We start from the raw sequence: 5,000 nt of genomic DNA on the forward strand, positions 1-5,000 counted from the left end.
CAGTATACGTAGCCGACCCTCAGCCAGACGTGGCCCGGGAACGGAATCCATGGACCGCAATGTGCGTTCGAAACGTCGATGTTCATGTGTCCTGCAGTTCACATGTCGACGCGCAATTTGCTGCGTTCTTCATCGACCCACGAGCCGAGTGATCCACCGTCCTGGGTGATCTTTTCTCAGTTTCCGCCGTCTCTTTCGAGACGGTCGCATAGGCGGGAGTGAGGCGTGTGGCGGCCCCTGTTCCAGCGTTCTGTGTCCAACGGCCTCACGGCCGACGGGCGTCGTACGGCTCCACACCGGAGCGGACAGGCACTCGGGCGAAAGTCATTCAAAACCGGCGCCAGGCGCCAGGTGCCGCAGGCCAGCCGCTCCAGCGCTTCAGCGCTCGTACCACACAACATTGCCGCTAGTTTTGAGAGGCACGCGTGGTTCCGCACGCGGCGCACGGCTACGGCGAGCCGTACAGGTAGCGTGTTGCGCGACACGACACGCACATCGAAAGACATGCAGTCTAGTCGGTAATGATCCTTCCGCAGGTTCACCTACGGAAACCTTGTTACGACTTTTACTTCCTCTAAATGATCAAGTTTGGTCATCTTTCCGGTAGCATCGGCAACGACAGAGTCAATGCGCGTACCAGTCCGAAGACCTCACTAAATCATTCAATCGGTAGTAGCGACGGGCGGTGTGTACAAAGGGCAGGGACGTAATCAACGCGAGCTTATGACTCGCGCTTACTGGGAATTCCTCGTTCATGGGGAACAATTGCAAGCCCCAATCCCTAGCACGAAGGAGGTTCAGCGGGTTACCCCGACCTTTCGGCCTAGGAAGACACGCTGATTCCTTCAGTGTAGCGCGCGTGCGGCCCAGAACATCTAAGGGCATCACAGACCTGTTATTGCTCAATCTCGTGCGGCTAGAAGCCGCCTGTCCCTCTAAGAAGAAAAGTAATCGCTGACAGCACGAAGGATGTCACGCGACTAGTTAGCAGGCTAGAGTCTCGTTCGTTATCGGAATTAACCAGACAAATCGCTCCACCAACTAAGAACGGCCATGCACCACCACCCACCGAATCAAGAAAGAGCTATCAATCTGTCAATCCTTCCGGTGTCCGGGCCTGGTGAGGTTTCCCGTGTTGAGTCAAATTAAGCCGCAGGCTCCACTCCTGGTGGTGCCCTTCCGTCAATTCCTTTAAGTTTCAGCTTTGCAACCATACTTCCCCCGGACCCAAAAGCTTTGGTTTCCCGGAGGCTGCCCGCCGAGTCATCCGCTGGCTGGCATCGTTTATGGTTAGAACTAGGGCGGTATCTGATCGCCTTCGAACCTCTAACTTTCGTTCTTGATTAATGAAAACATACTTGGCAAATGCTTTCGCTTCTGTTCGTCTTGCGACGATCCAAGAATTTCACCTCTAACGTCGCAATACGAATGCCCCCGCCTGTCCCTATTAATCATTACCTCGGGTTCCGAAAAACCAACAAAATAGAACCGAGGTCCTATTCCATTATTCCATGCACACAGTATTCAGGCGGGCTTGCCTGCTTTAAGCACTCTAATTTGTTCAAAGTAAACGTGCCGGCCCACCGAGACACTCAATAAAGAGCACCCTGGTAGGATTTCAACGGGGTCCGCCTCGGGACGCACGAGCACGCACGAGGCGGTCGCACGCCTTCAGCTCGCCCCACCGGCAGGACGTCCCACGATACATGCCAGTTAAACACCGACGGGCGGTGAACCAACAGCGTGGGACACAAATCCAACTACGAGCTTTTTAACCGCAACAACTTTAATATACGCTATTGGAGCTGGAATTACCGCGGCTGCTGGCACCAGACTTGCCCTCCAATAGATACTCGTTAAAGGATTTAAAGTGTACTCATTCCGATTACGGGGCCTCGGATGAGTCCCGTATCGTTATTTTTCGTCACTACCTCCCCGTGCCGGGAGTGGGTAATTTGCGCGCCTGCTGCCTTCCTTGGATGTGGTAGCCGTTTCTCAGGCTCCCTCTCCGGAATCGAACCCTGATTCCCCGTTACCCGTTACAACCATGGTAGGCGCAGAACCTACCATCGACAGTTGATAAGGCAGACATTTGAAAGATGCGTCGCCGGTACGAGGACCGTGCGATCAGCCCAAAGTTATTCAGAGTCACCAAGGCAAACGGACCGGACGAGCCGACCGATTGGTTTTGATCTAATAAAAGCGTCCCTTCCATCTCTGGTCGGGACTCTGTTTGCATGTATTAGCTCTAGAATTACCACAGTTATCCAAGTAACGTGGGTACGATCTAAGGAACCATAACTGATTTAATGAGCCATTCGCGGTTTCACCTTAATGCGGCTTGTACTGAGACATGCATGGCTTAATCTTTGAGACAAGCATATGACTACTGGCAGGATCAACCAGGGAGCTGCGTCAACTAGAGCTGAGCAGCCGGCCGCCCGGGAGTGTGTCCCGGGGGCCCGCGCGAACACGCAAGCGTCCGCTCAATCATTCTGCAAACAGGAGGAGGCTGAGCTCCCCCTGCACAATACACCTCGAAACCCTCTCAGGTCCCGGCGGCGCGCAGCGCCGTCCCAAGTACTTGGTCGGGTTCGAGAGAGGCGCAATCGCCCGGAGTTAGGCGAGTAGACGCTTTCGGTGCGACCACCCGTGCTCCCAACTGAGCTTGCCGCTGCCGACAGAGGCCCGGGAGCGTGCTGTCGTGGCATTGCCGGCGGGAGACAACACGCGCCACCTACGGTGACCGGCAGCTCCAACGCCAGCGCCACAGAAGGACAAAAGCCCCACTTGGGTGCCGAAGCGAACTCTCCCAGCACAGCGCACGCGCCAACACATCCGCACAGCTGCGATACAAACCACCAGCGAGAACCGCTGGGGCGACCGAGCAGCAGACGGCGTCGCGGCGCCGAGCGCCGGGCGGCGGCGCATCCTCAACGCACACAGTCCTCAATCGGACCAGCACACTGAAGATGTCCACCGCGCTTCGCACCGGGCCCGCGAGGACCTACTTTGGCCGCACGGCGCCGCGCGCAGGGTGCGCCGGCGCGCAGCTGCGACGCCTGCCGCGTCCGTCGGCCGGCGCGCCTGCCACTGGCCGCCCCCACCAGCCGGCTGTAGCGCGTGCGCCCACGCACCGCGCGGCCAGCACGCCGGGAGGCGCCCCCTCACCGGCCGGGGACGGTCCCACCCAGCCACCGCCGCGTATCGCTTCACACCCAGATGCCGTTCAGTTTCGTCGGCATGGTGGGTATCGCTGGAACAACCGGTTAGTACCTCAACCTATCGTCGCCATCACCGATTCACCCCTAGCGAGAACAACCGCACCACAACAGGTTACCATTTGTTCATTTGCGTAACTTCACCAGAAAACGCAGGCGTCCATCGCCATTTGCAACTTCAACGATTATTGCATGCCTGTGTCAGGTGTCACGCCACACTACGTCTGCCCACATACACGCAACAAAATGTGCACGCCTAGACAATACGTGGAAGGTGGCCCCCGTACGTATGCGATGTCCATTGCTCGAACGACTGTCAACCGGCCTCTGTAGCATGTCGCAGATATGGAACGCGGTGCACCATGCCATCACGGTGTGTGAGGAGAGACGACTAGGTCCGAATACATCAACAGACAGCTCATGCTGATCGCCATCCACGGCGTCCGTTCCTCCCACACGTCTCTATGGCGTACCACACTGCAATCCAGCTCTCATAGGGAGACGACACGTAGCTGCGTGCACAATATTTGCACTGTATGGTCCGCCGTTTTTGGGCGCAGTCGTTGTGCGGTCACACATGTGCCACGATGTATCATTCAGTACATAAGGACGAATGTGCAGTACAGATTGTGGTTCACGCGTACGACATCAGCGGACAGTTGACACAGGCCGCACCACAACGTAGCCTGAGTACGTCGCATGCGAAGGGCATTGAACATGCAAACTTCTCACCAACCAGCTTGCGAAGGCAGGGGGCAAGGTGGGGACGTGGGGAGGGGCGGCATGTACGTCCTGCTGCCATCCACATTACAGTGTACAGCAGGAGCATGTGGAAAGTGAGCAAGACTTGCAAGGTGTTTAACATGAAGCGATACACAGGGGTGCGGGGCAGTGCGAGTAGCGAACTATATTGCGAGGGTTGCGGGTGGGCAACACTACAGTAATTGAACGAGTCGTATAACAATTACAGAGCAGGTTTAGGCGACAACGTGGGTTACGTTAAGGCGACAACATGGGTTAGGTTAAGGCACAACATGGGTTAGGTTAAGGCACAACATGGGTTAGGTTAAGGCACAACATGGGTTAGGTTAAGGCACAACATGGGTTAGGTTAAGGCACAACATGGGTTAGGTTAAGGCACAACATGGGTTAGGTTAAGGCACAACATGGGTTAGGTTAAGGCACAACATGGGTTAGGTTAAGGCACAACATGGGTTAGGTTGAGGCACAACATGGGTAGGTTGAGGCACAACATGGTTAGGTTGAGGCACAACATGGGTTAGGTTGAGGCACAACATGGGTTAGGTTGAGGCACAACATGGGTTAGGTTGAGGCACAACATGGGTTAGGTTGAGGCACAACATGGGTTAGGTTAAGGTACAACATGGGTTAGGTTAAGGTACAACATGGGTTAGGTTAAGGTACAACATGGGTTAGGTTAAGGTACAACATGGGTTAGGTTAAGGTACAACATGGGTTAGGTTAAGGTACAACATGGGTTAGGTTAAGGTACAACATAGGTTAGGTTAAGGATACAACATAGGTTAGGTTAAGGTACAACATAGGTTAGGTTAAGGTACAACATAGGTTAGGTTAAGGTACAACATAGGTTAGGTTAAGGTACAACATAGGTTAGGTTAAGGTACAACATAGGTTAGGTTAGGTTAGGTTAGGTTACACGTTGTTGTACGGAAAGGTGTAGGGGGGGGGGGGGGGGCGGGGGCGGCAGGTTCGTTGATAGTGATTATAGTAAGTGAATGCTTGTGACATGATCAGATT

At 54.8% G+C, this 5,000-nt stretch overlaps 2 non-coding genes across 2 annotated transcripts; both read right to left on the minus strand.

The window, feature by feature from the left end:
- Positions 1–13: 13 nt before the first annotated feature.
- On the minus strand, positions 14–168 carry LOC124741646. The gene has a single exon (XR_007009997.1). It is a non-coding gene; the product is annotated as a 5.8S ribosomal RNA (ribosomal RNA).
- Positions 169–519: 351 nt separating this feature from the next.
- Positions 520–2,409, minus strand: LOC124741661. The gene has a single exon (XR_007010010.1). It is a non-coding gene; the product is annotated as a small subunit ribosomal RNA (ribosomal RNA).
- Between the last annotated feature and the right edge of the window lie 2,591 nt (positions 2,410–5,000).

The sequence above is a fragment of the Schistocerca piceifrons genome, unplaced genomic scaffold (genome assembly GCF_021461385.2).
Source record: "Schistocerca piceifrons isolate TAMUIC-IGC-003096 unplaced genomic scaffold, iqSchPice1.1 HiC_scaffold_1976, whole genome shotgun sequence".
Classification (NCBI taxonomy): domain Eukaryota; kingdom Metazoa; phylum Arthropoda; class Insecta; order Orthoptera; family Acrididae; genus Schistocerca; species Schistocerca piceifrons.